The 18,855-nt window shown below is 36.3% G+C and overlaps 1 protein-coding gene and 1 non-coding gene across 3 annotated transcripts in view; both read right to left on the bottom strand.

The window, feature by feature from the left end:
• The window catches only part of LOC149070056 (rho GTPase-activating protein 100F-like), a 165,156-nt gene extending 162,524 nt beyond the window's left edge, over positions 1 to 2,632 (bottom strand). For both annotated transcript variants that reach the window (XM_089249407.1, XM_089249406.1), the window contains exon 1: positions 1,934 to 2,632. The gene's annotated coding sequence lies outside the window, so the exon portion shown is untranslated. The remainder of the gene's footprint in view (positions 1 to 1,933) is intronic.
• Positions 2,633 to 17,302: 14,670 nt separating this feature from the next.
• Positions 17,303 to 17,409, bottom strand: LOC149070059 (U6 spliceosomal RNA). The gene has a single exon (XR_016195101.1). It is a non-coding gene; the product is annotated as a U6 spliceosomal RNA (small nuclear RNA).
• Positions 17,410 to 18,855: the final 1,446 nt, after the last annotated feature.

The following is an 18,855-nucleotide window of genomic DNA, read 5'->3' on the forward strand; positions in this document are numbered from 1 at the left end:
ACTTAAATTTTAAAAGTATCTACATACTTTAATTATATTTATATACACAACATATAACCAGAAAATTTCTTATCTCATGGTTTTTTCCCCATAAATACCAAGCTGAAAAGACACATAACAGACAAAAAATAATACATAAACATTCCATATTAACTCTCTATGATCCGGTGTATATTTGAACATCCATAGCAAAAGCATGGTCAAAAAACTCGTTATACTGATTTATTTTCTCATCTTTTATGATATTTTAGGAAGTACATCTTCTAGTTTCATTTCTGCACAAAATACAGCTATATAAGTACACTACTTTTTTTTAATCTAGAAAAAGTTGATTCCTACTTGGTGTCATTTTTTGAGAGCTGCTGAAATTATATACGTGTTCAAAGATTCATAAAATCACACCGAATAGAAAGGATTGGAAATGGAAAAACTCAAGGTAAAAACTATTTAACTTTACCAAGTAAGATTTTACTTGTTTGTATAGATAACATTAAAATCAAAGCAAACTGTACATGTTATGCTTAATTGGCCATTGTAACTAATTAAAAAAATTCCCTTCAATTAATTAAATTATTTTGCTGATGTAAAGTTTCAATTAAAAACATGCTAGAGCAGCACCAATTTACATTTGTTTTTGTTTAAAAAATCCATTATATTTTTATGGAGGTGAACCATATAGGGTTAGGCACTTCATTATGAATATGGCATATAACATATTAAAAAAAATGAGCTATGCTATACTTTATATAGAAAAAACAAGCAGTATGAAAGGGAAGAAAATAAATTCTACACTCTTTATTTATAACATGTTCAAAAAATTGGAAAATTATTAAAAAATTTCTCGAAGTTAAAACATTTTTTTTCCCAAATCAACATGTATTTTGTTAGCAAATAGAAAAATTAAAGGGTTTGGTGCACGCAAATTTTCTACAAAATACATTTTCGAATTCTTCGATTTTCAAATACTACAAAATGTTCTGTGTCTGTGTTGGAATTTTTGTCCTCCCTGCACTAGAAGTATTTTTAACGTATTTTAATATAAACTGCTGGCAGGCATTATATATGCAAATGTTTTCCATTAAAATACTCTTCTCTCAAAACTGAAATTTCTCTCAGATAAGGAACATTTTTTCAAACACCACTTGTTCAAATGTCTTGAAACTTTGTGTGCCTCTTAACACTAAGGTGTTACATACTTTAAGGAGAGGATTTCTTATTAAAATTATTTTTTTAAAAATTTTATGACATAAAATAGGAGTAAATTTCAATGAATTTTGAAAAAGCTGAATATTGTTAAAGTTAAAATTCGAGGAAAAAAATAACCAAAACTATAAAATGGACGGGTTAAAGTTACAGTGGTGTAACTCACATTTTCAACAATTCCAAGTCTAGAAATGCAATCTAGATGTGCTAAACTGTTGAAAGAAAATGAATTAAGTCACAGCGCTTCAATAGTTCACCACTAGATTGCGAAATCACAAAATTTTTAACATAAGACTGAAAATGCAATTCTAGTAAAACCTCAAAATCAGCATTACTGGCTTACACCACTGTAACTTTAACCCGTCCAAATCCTAAATACTCTCGTTAAATTGTACAAAAATGTCCATAGAATTAGAGAAAGAAAATTGAATCCCTAAAAAGTGAACAGAAAAATTTTAAATGTTCCTTAAAAGAAGGACATTTTTTCCCGTAGGAAAGCATGGGAAGCCAAGATCGTGCACCAACCCCTACTTAAAACTGAAATACAAGGTGGGGAATCAAATCATATATATACATCAAGATGATGCCTGATACCTATTGTAGTAACAAATCATTACCGGTTGAAATACATCCAATTTTTTTTCAAATATTCTTGAAAACCAGTAACTGATGAATCATTAATATTATGCAAAATGAAAAATTAATTAAACATATTTTAAATAAAACTTACCCAAAAATAGGTTCTTGGTTATTTTCTAAGGGCCTTGCATAAAGTCTTTTCAGGGGACCAAAGGAAAGAAAAAATATATTCACAATATTTTTCTTTTCCTCAACAAAATTCCACGGAGAAGAAATAAAACCAAAAAAGAAAAACAACTGATTTAACACAATTTTCTCTTTGATGTAAGTCGGAATTTCTAATATAAAACCGAGTTCTCCTAAAAAAAATTAGTCACAACATCCTTCAAAGTCCACCATCACTTAAAAAATTGGTCTCAATTTTGTTTTACGTAAATCCAAAAAACGTCGATATTCTTTTCTATCTTTATCCACAATCCTGAGATTCCGGGGGGTTAAAATCCAAAACGATGGAAACTATGCACACATATATGGAAAGAAAAACATAAGAAAAAAATCAATCCGTTTCTGGAAAATTGAATAAATTGTTTAAAAAAATTTATATTCAAAATTACTTATTGAATTCGGTTTTTTTTTTCAAAAAACTAAATTAATAAATTAAAATAAAAATCGGGATGATTTTTTTTGTCTTAAAAAAAAAAACTTCCGCGCACACACACACACACACGCACAAACACGAGAAAAACTATCGGGTTTATATGAGAGATCGAAGCCCGATCTCTCTATATAAATGGCAGCTAGCCTATAAGCTCTATAGCACACTGGCTTCTCCTTGTCCCGCTTTGCATCCGACGCCCGTTGGCACTGAGAGAGAGAGAGAGAGAGCGAATCGAGGGTTGCCATCCCTAAGAAGAGGAAAAAAAAAAGAGGACAGGAGAGAGGAAAACGCACACCAAATTATAGCAGCCAAATGTCGTCTGCGTTTTCGATGTTATCCACAATATTATTCCGAATAGAAGATTTTGGAAAAATAATTAAATAGTACGTGTAAATTAGTTAAATAAACGTTTATTGTTTTCTTAAAAAAATTCAATGTGGGAATTGTTTTTTTTGTTTTTTTTTGTGATTGTAAAGAAAAAATAAGACATAATAGAGAGGAAAAAAATTGTTGAAGTGTGGGTTATATTCGGACGTCGTCATTTCTTACAACCCGTGGCTCGCCGGTCAAATTAGGCCTCGGGGGTGTCGTCGGATGCGGCCGGCGACCTCAAACCTAATTTCGTAGAAATAAACTTAGCGTCTCCTTACCAAATAAATCGACTGACCCGAATGCAGTTACATATAACCTAAGTGATCCACGACGCATTCCTAGATCACTTGAGTGGCCTGCGGCGCATTCCCAGATCACTTAAGTGACCCTCGACACAGTTTCAGATCACTCAAACCTAGTTTTGTAAAAATAAACGAACGTCTCATTACCAGATAAATCAAGTTACCCGCAATGCAGTTGCAAATCAATTAAGTGGTACGTGACGCATTCCTAGATCACTTGAGTGGCATGCGGCGCATTCCTAGATCACTTAAGTGACCCTCGACACAGGTTCCAGATCACTCAAGTGGTATGTAGTGCATTTCTAGATCACTTGAGTGGCCTGCGAAACATTTCTAGATCACTTGAGTGACCTGCGAAACATTTCTAGATCACTTGAGTGGCCTGCGACACATTTCTAGATCACTTGAGTGACCCTCGGCACAGTTTTTAAAAAGATTTATAATGAAGGAATAAAACTGTATACGCACTTCCGTTTCTGGTTGTTAAAGTTTATTATTCGGACGACGTCATTTTTATAAATCATACATGATCAACCAATGGCCAACGAGTCAAATGTAGACTTCGGAGTCACCGGACGTGGCCGTGACTTCACAAAGCTAATTTTGCAAAAATAAACTAAGCATTTCGTTACCAGATGACTCAAGTGACCCGTAATGCGGTTATATATCACTTAAGTGGCCTGCGGCGCATTTCCATGTCACTTGAGTGGCCGGCAATACATTTTCAAACTATTTAAGTGATTCTCGACACAGTTCCAGATCACTTAAGTGTCCTGCGGCGCATTTCCAGATCACTTATGTGGCCTGCACTCTCAAATAGGTTGAGCACTCTTGCTGTAAAGTTTTATTGGTTAACACATTGTAATATTTTAAAGATGATTTTATTTATATGTTTTTGCATAATTTTACTTCATAACTATGGAGCAGCGGTTCTTAAGCAAGGGTCCGTGAGCTCGGATGAGAAAACAACTTGAATTAACCCTTTATCTAATACATTATGAATAGTCGAATAAGAAGGCAATGATAATGAATATAAATAAAAACATGAATACAATGATAGTAAATAATTATTTTGTAAATTATTCGGTGGGTCATTTTGGTTTTAATTAAAGGCAAAAAAAATATCGTTTTTCAAACAATTAGTACAAAACAAATTATCTCACCCGGTTCTTTAAAGTACCGTCGATAAATAGAGTGTTAATATATGTTAAAGGGTCCATAGTCTTCACTTCATGGACTCAGGGGATCCATGGCCTTCACCTTATTGTCACAAAGGGTTCATGGAGTACACAAAGTTAAGAACCCGTGCTATAACAAAGATACTTTCGCTAATGAGTTGTAATATGTTAATGCGAAAGATAATTTTATTTTTTACATACTTCATAAATACAATGTATCAAATTGATTTATTTGTTGTAATATATTAAAATGTAAAAGTACGCATAAAAAAACTTGATATTGACCGACTTAATTGTAATTGCGTGTGACGAGAAAAAAAAAACCCTGATAGTTGAATATGGAGCGATCTAAAAAGTCCAAGGTAACAGGATTTAGGGTCATAACAGGGTTTCTTGACCTTTTCTGTTTCATGGACCTTTTTATGACAAAAAAACGAAAGTCAGGAACCCTCCTTCACTAAAAAAATGCACTCCGCGGGCACCTTTACAGAATAATATTCAGCATATAATTACGCAAAACAATAATTCAGTTGGCTTCTCACCCAAGCTCACGGAACTCCTGAAACCTCTCCAATGACCCCCAAGGGGTCCGTAGATCCTTGGTTGAGAACCACTGAGTTATAAAATATACATTTAACACAGACATTGCAATAAAATCGCTTCGAATACTGGTGAACATTTCTGGCAGCCAAATTACTTATATAAGAACTTTACTGCTATGTGTAACAAATGGTCATGTATGTATCTTTACTTACACCGCTGACATCAATTCTTTCTTTCGAACCGAACACTGTACAGGCTCTACCGGCTTTAGCCATTGCCGTTGTCAAGGGGCGGGAACCATGTCGGAGAAAACTTTATTACACAATTAAATGTACGTACATAGCATTTCATATATACAAAATATTATTGCACAAAAAATTAAAAATTTAAAAACAATGAATAGATATAAAAAATATATATATAAAAAACAATGAATAAATGCAAAAAAAGTTAAAACAATGAATAAATGCAAAAAAAGTCAAAACAATGAAGAAATGCAAAAAAGTTCAAAAACAATGCCAAAAAAAAAACAAAAAAGACACCAATTGCGATCGGTAAGTCAATGATGGCATGTGTGTGTTATTTCTGAAATAGTGGTGGAAGAGATATGAAAGATTCAACATTAACCGATTTGTACTCCCTGTATTCATTTGAGTACAGCGAGGATTTGGCATTGTATAATAAATATTTCGGCCTTGCAGCTAGATGTTGCATATCTTTCAGCGCGTGTAGATGACAACCCTACTCTGAGATTGACATCGAAAAAATTCTCGAGAAACCATTTCCGGTTTAGACATGAACTCTTCAAAGTTGGTTTATTGTGCTATCTCGGCGGGTGTACTTTTGTTTTCCACCTAATATTATCGGCATCATATCCAGTAAAACATCTCTTTTGTGTACATCGGGGACAAAAAAATTCTTCCGTGAAAGTGGGGGTGATCGTTAATAAAGGGGACTGAAACGCATTCATTTTTTACACAAGGGGGAAATTATTATTGTCCTCAATTGAGGACACTCTTGTTGTAGAGTGTCTCACGCTTCCTGTTGATGTATTAAAAAATCCCTTGGAATATTTTGAATTGGTGCAATTTCGCAATTTCAACAAAATACCCCGATATCGAAATGGAATTCAAAGCGCGTCAAAATAAAATAAAATGTCATGTTCATCATATCGGTATTCCGAAACTGAATATCATATTATATGGCAGTAATTGTGCTTAGGGTTTGGTTTCATAGGCTGTAGTCTTATAATTAACTAATAAAGCTACAACACAATTTTGTTCATTTTGAATTAATATGTGAAACCACTTCATAATTACTGAGAGAAATAATTTCACAATTAATTATAGAATGACCAGAATTACTGAAAGAAATATTTTCAGAATTAATGAGGATTTTTTTTTTCGTATTTAAATGCAAAAATAATTTCAAAACTTATTAAAATTTTGTTGGAAAAAAAATTGAGAATTAATGAAAATTAATATTTGATTTTTAAAAATGATTTCACAGAACTAATGAAAAAACGATTTCGGAACTAATGAAAAAACGATTTCAGAACTAATGAAAAAACAATTTCGGAACTAATGAAAAAACGATTTCAGAACTAATGAAAAAATAATAATTTCAGAACTAATGAAAAATAATAATTTCAGAACTAATGAAAAAATAATAATTTCAGAACTAATAAAAATGATTTCAGAATTAATTAAAAATAATAATTTCAGAACTAATGAAAAAATAATAATTTCAGAACTAATGAAAAAATAATAATTTCAGAACTAATGAAAAAATAATAATTTCAGAACTAATAAAAATGATTTCAGACCTAATAAAAATGATTTAAAACTAATAAAAATAATTTCAGAACTAATGAAAAAATAATAATTTCAGAACTAATAAAAATGATTTCAGACCTAATAAAAATGATTTAAAACTAATAAAAATGATTTCAGAACTAATGAAAAAACAATTTCAAAACAAATAAAAAAATAATTTCAGGATAAACGAAACTTTTCAATAATATGGGGGGGGGGGGCATCCTATTTGTTTCGGAGTCTAAGCCCCGTTGCGCCCACCGGTTAAGCCGCCACTGTGTGAATCTAGATATCGTCGTAAGACTTTTTGGCCCACGAGGTTCATGGAAATTTTTTTGTTTGGCCAGCAATGTTTGGTTTTAAACTAGATTCGGACATGGCCAATCAGAAGTCAAATAGAAAACAAACCAACATACCAGATGACAATCTACACAACCCTAGCATTTAGACTAGTAATAAAATACAGCTGCCATACACACATGTGGACCACATTAATCCTTCTAAACAACCACGATAAATTCCATAACGATGATTAATAATATCTCATCTAGAAAAAAATCAATTCGGGGAAAAAAAAAAATCTGCAGCAATATATCCTTATCTAACTCAAATTCAATGGCAATGATCCCACCTTGAGCGATAAATCACCAAACGGAAAGCCACCGAAAACCATCATCCCGTTTAAAATAATAATAATAGTAATAAAAAAATAAAATAAAATGTAAAAATAAATTTCGTACACCTAAAAACTGTGACGTCACGAGCTCAGAGCACGTCCAATGGCTGCCCGGTTTTCTGGGTCTCAGGATTGGGCCAGGGCTTTTCCCGCTCAAATGACGTCTTGTTACCTGATTGGGCAATCCCGGCTAATTGAAGTCGACGTCATTGCAGCTTCTGAAGGGTGAAGATTTAACATGTCCCCCGAGGGTGGACGGAAACAACTGAAAGAGAAAGAGACGCGCGTAGTATTACATTTTTAATACGTTAAAAAAAAAACGCTGGCATATAAAAACAGGCCAATGTCCTCTTTTTTTGGCATTTTTTTGTTTTTATCATTATCGTAGTCGACCGCAAATTAAACGCGATACGAATTTTCCCAGATGTCTTTGCGGGTAGGGGGGGGGGGGCAGTTAATTTTTCCAGGGCGATGAAATCGGGACTCACACGCCAAATGAGGAATTAGTATATGCATGTAAGATATATCATCCATACCTAAATGATATACAGTAGAATCCCATTATAACGAACTCCAATAGCCCGGAGAAATCATTTCGTTATAAAGGAATTCCAAGTTTTTTGCATTGTTCCTATGTAAACTTTCTGGGGGAATTAGAAAAGCGTTCGTTAAAACAAGATTTTCGCTATAACGGGATTCGACTGTATTTCGGTGATTAATCTTCGAGGATATTATGTATTTAGAATGAATATCCATTTTTGAAGATTTTTTAATATTACCCTTTGTTGTTGTTTTTTTTGTAAATATACAGCCTCATGTAGGTGAAAACAACATCCACCATGTTTAGTGTGTCTGTGTGGTTATTGATATCTTCATTGAAATATAATTTATGGTCATATTTTCCAAATTATCTCTCACCCGAGGACCCATTGATCTAGTTGAGGACTGTTTTGGGACTCCACGGGGCAACTTAATAAAAGAAATGATTTTAGAATTAATGAGATAAATGATTTCATAATTTTGAGAGAAATAATTTCACAATCAATAACCAGAATTATTAAAACAAATACTTTCAGAATTGATGAGGATTCATATATTTAATGAGAAAATAATTTCAGAATTAATTAAAAATAATTTCAGAACTAATTAAAAATAATTTCATAATTAATTAAAATAATTTCAGAATTAATTAAAAATAATTTCATAATTAATTAAAAATAATTTCAGAACTAATTAAAAATAATTTCATAATTAATTAAAATAATTTCAGAATTAATTAAAAATAATTTCATAATTAATTAAAAATAATTTCAGAACTAATTAAAAATAATTTCATAATTAATTAAAATAATTTCAGAATTAATTAAAAATAATTTCATAATTAATTAAAATAATTTCAGAATTAATTAAAAATAATTTCATAATTAATTAAAATAATTTCAGAATTAATTAAAAATAATTTCAGAACTAATTAAAAATAATTTCAGAACTAATTAAAAATAATTTCATAATTAATTAAAATAATTTCAGAATTAATTAAAAATAATTTCATAATTAATTAAAATAATTTCATAATTAATTAAAAATAATTTCATAATTAATTAAAATAATTTCAGAATTAATTAAAAATAATTTCATAATTAATTAAAATAATTTCAGAACTAGTTAAAAATAATTTCATAATTAATTAAAATAATTTCAGAACTAATTAAAAATAATTTCAGAACTAATTAAAAATAATTTCATAATTAATTAAAATAATTTCAGAACTAATTAAAAATAATTTCAGAACTAATTAAAAATAATTTCATAATTAATTAAAATAATTTCAGAATTAATTAAAAATAATTTCATAATTAATTAAAATAATTTCAGAATTAATTAAAAATAATTTCATAATTAATTAAAATAATTTCAGAATTAATTAAAAATAATTTCAGAACTAATTAAAAATAATTTCAGAACTAATTAAAAATAATTTCATAATTAATTAAAATAATTTCAGAACTAATTAAAAATAATTTCAGAACTAATTAAAAATAATTTCATAATTAATTAAAACAATTTCATAATTAATTAAAATAATTTCATAATTAATTAAAATAATTTCATAATTAATTAAAAAGGATTTCAGAACTAATTAAAATAATTTCATAATTAATTAAAAATAATTTCATAATTAATTAAAAATAATTTGAGAGTTAATTAAAATTAATTTGAGAATTAATTAAAATTAATTTGAGAATTAATTAAAATTAATTTGAGAATTAATTAAAATTAATTTCATAACTAATTAAAATAATTTCATAATTAATTAAAATAATTTCAGAAGTAATTAAAATCATTTCAGAATTAATTAAAAATAATTTCAGAACTAATTAAAAATAATTTCATAATTAATTAAAATAATTTCGTAATTAATTTAAAATTTTCTCAGAAGTAATCAAACTATAATCTTAGAATTAATGAAAAATAATTTCAGAATTAATAGAAAAATCTCAGAATAGATAAAACTCTCCAGCAATATAGGGCACCCTATTTGTTTCGGAACTTGGTCCACAGAGGGTCCACCGGTTAAGGGTTAAGCTGCTGCTTTAACCTGGGGCGTTGAAGGTATTTGAGCCTCTCAATAAATTTTGTGAGGGAAGGCTAATCCCCACCCCCAGTAATTAATGAATATACAATGTAATGCCCCATTCTATCTCCTGCGTGAGGGCTTGTGTCCCGTACATACGGGACGAATGGCTATTTCCAACCTCTTCAATGTTTTCTTCACGCTTTCGCCTCTCTGTGTGTAGATATTTCAATTTTAATTCTGCTTTGTCCTGAAATATGAGCATACATTAGTGTCTATTTTCCTTAATAAGCAGTTACCCAAAGACTCATCGGTCTATTTGTGGACCCATTGTAAAATTACACATAGCACCAGTATTCTCTTGCGCTATATGCAGTGCCATCTTGACGCATGGGCCCACCCGGGCACTGCCCGGGCGCCTCAGGAGAAGAGGGGCCTCACAAAAATGAGAATTAGTTAAAATTTTGGAGAATTTGCCTGGTAGGGCCTCAGAAAAATCACTTGGCCTGGGGACCCCATGGTGCTCTTAAGACGACCCTGGCTATATGCCATAATCACTCGCGAGAGGACTGTGGATTTCTAGAGTTTTAGGACTATAGATTTCTTTATTTTAATTTGTGCTTTCTTCCGAAACATATCCCACTCAATGGGGTGCGTTGTCCCACCTCTTCTCCTTAGTAGTGAGGATCCCTTAGTAACCTCTTATGGATATCTGGAGAATCTGGAAATTGAAAATTGCGATCATAAATAAATGCTCCAATCCCTTTTCCCCTTCACAGTGAATAGTTCACCTATTGAATTGATACGAATGTTCGTGGAATCACACATGGCCCCACAAGGATGAGACTGGCAGAGATCCCCTCCTGGAAGCCCTGCACAATTCTTTCTTTTCACACTATAAATTCCCTATTTAAGGCCCGTGAAAAATTTAGCTGGGGGTGGGGCGCACCAAAGATCCCAGTCTAGGGACCCTACTCCAGGATCGGGGAGAGCCTTGCAAAACCTCTCTCTCTCACCCACACCACCGACTCACCAGTGGAGACATCCGGAAGATTTTCTGTGGATCGACGATTGCGAAAGCAATCCAGCCCAGCGCGAGAGGCTCAGTGAATCGCTACTCGAGATTTAAGTTCAAAGAAAGTAAGGGTCGAAGGGAGATTTTCCAAGAGTGACTTGGGCCTAACGGGAAGTCTGCGCGGTCAAATGGAGTGGTCATGGGTGTAACTCGCTCCCAAACTGACCCTCCGCAATCCCACCTTGGCAGCGTGAACTGACAAGGTCAGCAACAGACACATTTCGAGTTTATTAGCTGAATTTCAGCTAAACACGCTTCATGACTATGGGCTAACAATTCAGCAAAGCCCTCTCCTAAGGCAACCCTCGTCTACTTCACTGGGTCCTTTATTAACTCTTGGCAGGCGTTACAAATTTTACGCGACTGGAAATTATCGCGGACAAAATTCAGGACAAAAATGCCCTTAACATATTCACAGTGTTAACGCGTATTTACGAAGTCAAGGGCGCAATTACACTCCGGCCTTTGACCTTTGAAATCGCAGTTTTACTCAAGGTAAAACCTTTCAATGGTCACCCCCCCCCCTAAGTTCCACAATTTCAGTTCAGGTAACCATATTATCCCTCATCTTAGTTCTTTCCTTTTGCTACCTACAAGTCTGTACAAACGTGTGGGTATAACGTCTATCCCTTTTAACGTCACCCGCGTATAGCGTCAGTGTTTGAAAGGTTCCTGTCATCGCAATCAGCAAATTGGGCTCACTCGTTTTCAAGCCCCCCCCCCCCCGTTTATAAAGTCAGTTTTATTCACTCCCTATGGGTTTGCACAAACCAGCATTTTTTACCTAAATCAGTGTGGGGCCCCTAATGTTTGCATTCTCTTCAAGAGTCATAGGACACAGTGCCATCTCTACGCATGGGTCCACCCGGGCACGGCCCGGTGATATCAAGTACAAGGGGGGAAGGGGGCATGTGGAATGAGATGTAGTTGACCTTTTCGACAGTAAGTATGTAAATTAGTAGGAAGAAATTTCTAGCCAAAAGGGTCCCGAGAAAAATGACTTTGCTCGGTAGCCCATGATGCTCTTCAGACAGTCCTGCAATGACCCCTTTCAGTTTGAGTCCCTCCAGGTTAATGTCACATAAATAGCCAAAACTAAGCGAAGGATAGTAATAATATGTATTCGATGCTCAGAATATTATATTACCATAGCGGTATGATAGCAAAACGAAAAAAAAATGGAGGAATAGGAAAGAGGGCAATAATCTCCATATCTTTCTTCGCTGGAAGAATCCACTGTAATTTTCAAGTTAAGGGGAGGATGTCGTCGATCCTTGAGCGACATCCTCAAGTGCTAGAGCCAAAAAATACATGCGTGAAGAAATGGTCGCCAACAATCGCCCTAAAACATCGAAGACTCGGCAAAGCTGGAATGTGTGTGTGAGTGCCATTTCTTCTCCTCCATCCAAACAATCCTTAAGCAATCTCCTTCCTTGCCTTCGATCGTTGCCAACTGCAGCCAATGAATCTTTTGCAAGAGAGAGAGAGGGGGGGGGGGCACCAAAAAATCGATTTGGCGCCAAAAATCATCGAGAAACATGGGAATGGGGGGGGGGGGAACGGCGATGGCAGCAAGAAAAATATCGAAAATAAACATAAAAATAAAACTTTTTTTTTACTCGCAGTTAATATTGATGCGAGTTCGGCGGAAAGTGAATTTAATATCGAAAATATGAACTCTATAATAAATATTATATTAAAAGAGAGTTTAATATAAAATGATGAATTTATTAAAAAAAAAGTTCGAGATCTTTATTAAGAGGAACATTTTTTTAAGATTTTTTTATATTTTGAATATTATTTTAACTGCTATTTTTTTTTTAATATGAAAATTCTTTAATGGTTTTCTTACCCTTTAAGAAATTGAGGTCAACCTGATGTTATCCCTGAAATTTATTTGTTTCATGTAAATTAGAAACTATATCCATTTCAAATTTCACGCGTTTCGCCTCCCCCCCTCCCCAATCTTGGAAACTGTACGCCCGCCATCTAGTGACGAAACATCGAAAGAAAAAGGCACTCTCTCTCTCGTGACTGTTTTTGTGAGGTCACAAAAAACAGTCATGATGCTGTACCTTATGACCGCCCTGTAAATTGATAGTGGCAAACATTTCTAGGTAGGGCCCCAGAAAAATTCCGTGCCGTGTAAGAATCATTTATGCCGGGGGTCCAGCCCAAAGCGGGACTAATCCCGCCAAGAAGTGCCCATGACACTTCTTGGCGGGATTAGTCTTGGAGCATCATGAGCGCTTCCCGAGCAAAAAGGGATTTTTGTTGTAGTGATTTAAATTTTTTCCCGTATTTGACCAAATTTTTCCCTCTCACTGACGTACTTCACACAAAACATACACATACGACCTCGTCTTTTTCTTCATACGGGTCCCTCAAGGGGGGCCCAATTCTTGAGCCGGCAGACAGCCCCGATTTGGGCTGGACCCCCGGCATAAATGATTCTTACACGGACGGAATTTTTCTGGGGCCCTACCTAGAAATGTTTGCCACTATCAATTTACAGGGTGTCATAAATTCGTAAATACTGAATTTTAAATTGTTAAAAAATTCAAGGAATTGTTATATTTTAATGTGGTTTATGAATAAAAAAAATTCTCATAAAGGGGATTTTTCTTCTTTTTTTTAACAGGTGAAAGTATTCAGTTCGAATTTTTTGTCAACAGAGGCCGCTGCACGAAAGTCCGGCATGAGTTAATGTACCCGAACCTTTCTTCACTCTCTGCTGTGTCCGAAACATTCGTAACGCTGGGGGGGGGGGGGGTCATCCACCCAAAATCTGGGTCCATTTCCCAGACCCTCCTCACGAAATTCTGGATTTGAAAAACGGACCCTTCACAAAAATACAAGTTAATGAAACCATAAATTTGGAAATTTCATTTCCAAACAGTTCCCTTTCGTGATTACTTCGCTTTCCACCACAAAATTACTTTTTTTTCACAAAATTCATGACCTTTTCGCAAAAATAAAGTCTGGACAAACCACGACCCCCCCCCCCCTTCCCTCCCTCCCCATAAAGCTTCAGCCGACGATTCGCGAATGAGGTAGAACAACTTCATCGATAGTGCTTCATCCACCAATGTCAACACCACAAACTTAATCGAAACGCCAGCAACGGGAAGATTCAGAAATTAGATGTTTATCGTACACCCTGTATTTTATAGGACTCTGATTTGTACATTTCCAGTGATTTGCTTTCGTGCAGTGCCCTGTATCGAATTAACTTCTTTTTCCCCTGTATAAAAGAGTACACCCCCCTTTCGTGAGAATAAATTTTTCGCAAACCGATTCTAATACACCAGTTCCTTCAATTTTTATGTAAACTATCCACGAATTTATGTGCAGGGCCGCAACTGGGGGGAGGGGAAGGTGGGTGTTGTGCCCCGGGCACTGGACGAAAGGGGGGGGAGGGGTGCCGCATGCTCCCTTAAACTGCTTCTTCTATATTAGATGTGGATGCCAAAATGCGTTCTTGCCCCGACTGAAAAAGTATCTAGTTTCGGCCCTGTTTATGGGACACCCCCATAATGATTACCCTCGAAATTTTTAACCGGATTGCATTTTCATGAGGTCCCCCCACCCCACTGGGTGAGCCAATGTCTTAGAACGAGATCTGCATCGAAGTTTCACAGGGATCCTTTGATGAGGAAAGAAGAGCCCAGTCAGGATCGAAATTAGCTAAAATTGGCTAAAGTCGATAGAGCCTGGGCCATGCTCATGGGACCCCCAACAAGGGTGGAGGAGATGACAGAGCTCCAGCCCGGGGGAACCCAAGACGATTCTCACCCTTTTTTCTTGTTTTTTAACATTTTAAATTCCTTTTTTTGTGGAGTCCGTGAAGTATCTGCTACAGTAGCGCTACACAAATTACAACGAATGACATTTGGATCTGGTGCTAATGGTGGCGGACCGGTTTGGATGGGGGGGGGGGGTTGAACGCAGGTTTTTGGTTCAAAATTACAGATAAATGACGCCTAAATGGATGGTTAACCGCTCCCCCCCCCTTTTCACCGGGTTAGGTTTCTTCCTCTCTGACAAGACTGCTCTGAATTATATTTATGCCGGAACTTTGTAGAGAGCAGTTGAAGTGCTCAAGTCATCTCTGAATTTAGAAGGGCACAGTTTCGGATCACTTAAGTGACTCGCACCTTGCGATTGCCCGTCACTTAAGTAGTCCGCGGCACATTGCCAGACAAATTATGGGACCCGCGGCATATATGCAGATGACTTCAGTGACCCGCAACGTAATTTCAGAGCACTTGATCGGCCCCGTGGTGCAAGTTTCACGTCACTTGAGTTACCCGCGGCACAGTTCCAGATCACTCAAGTGGCACGTCGCACATTTCAGATAGCTCAAGTCATTGACATCACTCAAGCGATTGGCGGCACACTTACAGATCATTTATGAGACCCGTGACGTATTTGCAAATCACTCAAGTGTCCCGCGGCACAGTTCCACATCACTCTAGCGGCTGCGGAATATTTCCAGATCACTTGTGTGTCCCGTGAAACATTTACAGATCACCTAAGTGACCTGCGGCACAATTCCAAAGCAGCTAAGTGACCCGTAACGTAGTTCCACATCACTTAAGTTACCCGATGCAGTTCCAAATCACTCGAGCGGCCCGCGTCTCATTTATAGCTCACTTAACTGATCTGCGGCGCTGTCCCAGATCCGTGAAGCGGTCTGCGACACGTTTTCAAACCAGCGAAGTGGCCCGCATTCTCTAAGATGTTGAACCCGCATTCTCTTGCTTTAAAGAAATCCGGAAAGTTTAACCTCTGGCATTTTGTCCTCAGGCAGTTTGACAATTAGCACAATTCGCCCTTGACATTTCACCTCGGACGGGGCCAAGTGAGCGGGTGAGTGACCGCATGCGTGACCAAGTGAGTGAGTAACCGAATGAATGAGTGATTGCATGAGCGACCAAGTAAGTCAGTGAGAAAGCTGGTGAGCGAGTGAATGAGTCTTTAACGCGGGCACTCACTCACTGAGTCGGTGACCCACCCACTCAATCGGTCGGTCATACTGTCACTTAACCCACTCACTTGGTCACTCATGCGATAACTCATTAGGTTACTCACTCGGCCACCCATAATCAGGGACGTTGGAAGTGTTTGGAACTTGGAGGTACTTGTCTTGATCTTTATATAGGAAATTTTTTGACGTTTGAATCGATTCAGGGTGCTCAGACAGCACCTCCTAGAGATAGAAGGCCTCCGCACTCTGCTTCTGACGTCAGTAAGTAGTTAATTTTCCCTCAGAATATTCAGGGAAAACAAAATTCCCTGCTCGTGCCAGTACGATCGTTGTGAGGAGAAGAAGTGATCGGGCTCAGAATTGGTGATTTCTGTGCCCCACATCCAATCAACATGCGGTATTTGTGAGTCAGTCAAGATTCTATGCCAAAATAAGAAGAAACGAAATAGGATACTGCGTTCTAAAATGGGGCAAACTTGCTAGGTACTCTGAATGACGTTTATGGCAATCAGTGCAGAGGCCTTCTATCTCTAGGAGGTGCTGGCTCAGACCCATGCAAAAAATTACCGTGGGTGCTCCAACACCCCCCGCCCTCGAAGCCACTGCCCCCAGGTTACTTCTTTCGGCCATTCATAGACAAGGGTATCGGAATATATCCGTGAGTTGAGCCTTTACTTAAAAAATTTTTATTTCTGAATCTTTTCTGAGGGTGCTGAGACCCGTGTCACAAATTGCCATGGGTGCTCGAGCATCAACAGCACCCCCGGATCCGACGCCATTGCTCACAGTGGCGTCAGAGCCGGTGGGGTTCATGCGACATATATCATACGGCCATGGGCCCCCCACATCACGGAGCAGGGCTTCTAGGCTGAGATCTTTTGCGGGCTCCTTTACGGTGAATTTATAGCGTGGAGAAGGAAAAAAAATTGGTGAAAATCGTCCCGGGCCCCAGGGCTGGAGCCTTGTCAGCCCACCCCATGTGGGGGGCCATGCATACGGCAGAGCAACCCCCCCCCCAAACCCAGAATTAATTCAGAAATTAAAGTCACCAACAAAAAAAAAACTCAAGTCAAACACCCACAGGTCCAAACACATCCGGTGTCCATGGTCACTCATACGATCACTCACTCACTCATGCGGTCACTTACGCACTTATACGGTCACTCTAGCCCATTCACTTGTCCTGCCAGGGGTGAAATGTTAAGGGGATGAAACGTCTTATAGGGGTTAAATATCTTACTTCCGTAAAAAAAAACTTGAAATTTTAAAAAACCCTTATAATTAAAATTTCTTAAAACCCTTTTAAAATTTCTGATCAAGAAATAGGGTTGCCAAAAAAAAATGTGGAACGCTTCACGATTTTGCGTGTCATCCTTGCGCAGGGGCCATGCTAATCTTCTCTGTATCGTTCCAATTTTGATATATGTACTGCCGAAGCGAGTACAATCGTATAAGAACATGTTTTTATTATATACTGTTAGAAATACACTCTGTTGAAAAAATGACTGATAAATGAATCTGATTAAAACGTTTAGTTATACTTGATTAATTTAAAAAAATTGATTTTTAGAATTTATTTTAATTTTTATATCAAAATATAATCGATATTAATTTTTAAACTTGATGAATGTGTCTCAAGTTTCTTGTAACAGATTATAGATGGTGCTGCTTACTCTTTTAATTCTTCAAAAAATTATCGGCTCAACAATAGGATATAGAGCAGTGGTTCCCAAACTTTTTTCTTAAGCGTGACCCTCCTTTTGAGAAGACTTTTATGTGTGACCCCCCCCCCCTCCTCCTTCCCTACCATAATCACCTTCATTCAAAATTGAAAGCTGCTGAAGTAGTCACTGGACGGCCCATTTGTTACCAGTCAATTTTCTTGATTAGCTTCTTATTGTTTTTACGCGTTTAAATTGATTCTAAGCAGGGACGGGCTTAAGTATTTTTTTTTGCGGCCCTCTAAAATGCTTTTTTTTTTTTTCAATCCTCAACTGTCTTCGGCGTGCATCCCGCAGGTTTGCACTAGCACACACAAGAAAGACTATCAAACTTAGATATTGCTATTATAATATGAACATAAAAAAAGCCATTTGGCAATAAATTTTAAAAAAGTAAAGCAATAAAAACAATAGTACCTACCGCCCAGTGAGATAAAATGTGTGGCCCGGTCACTTAAAGGCTGAGAGCCATTGCTCTACAATCATGCGCCCCCCCCCGTAAGTACGTGGATAACAGGGCTCCAGCCCGGAACGATTCTTATTATTTTCGTTTCTTCCCTATAGAAGGGCCTCGAGTCCTTATCCCCATAGTGAATTTATAGGGAACGTTTCTCCAGCCTCCGGTTTCATCAACTGCTGATATTTTTTTTAATTGGAAGTACACTTATGAAGGTAAAAGTTGCAGAGATGGTACTATGGACAAACAATTCGAATCATTCTATTCCAGTGGTTCCCACAACGTGGGACGCTGCACCCCTCCCCGCCCAGAGCGCCGCAATAATCAACTAAGGGGGATAACGAGAAAATTTTCAAAATAAAAACGTCATATGTGATAACAAATTTATTCTCATCTTTCTTGACGTAAATAAACAAATGTAATGTCTAAACTCTTGACTGAGTGGCTTGACATACAGGGTGTTTCAAAAAGAATCATCCGATTAAATAAAATCATAACTATTCAGTTTTTAATTCGTTTTGATCGAATAATAAATAGGTAGAAAGAGGGAAATCTCGAGTTTCACGCAGTTACCGACAGGTAGCGCTAACGCTCTTCCTTCGGTCACCATTTCAGTGTTTGTCAAGATTGGCTTTTCCCACTGTTAGAAATCGATTCGGATGACTTCTTTTTTCAAAGACGGGGCACCACCACACTGGAGCTTGGACGTTCG

The sequence above is a fragment of the Pholcus phalangioides genome, unplaced genomic scaffold, assembly GCF_987345545.1.
Source record: "Pholcus phalangioides strain wild (caught in Gottingen) unplaced genomic scaffold, Ppha-v1.0 ptg000022l_1, whole genome shotgun sequence".
Lineage (NCBI taxonomy): Eukaryota > Metazoa > Arthropoda > Arachnida > Araneae > Pholcidae > Pholcus > Pholcus phalangioides.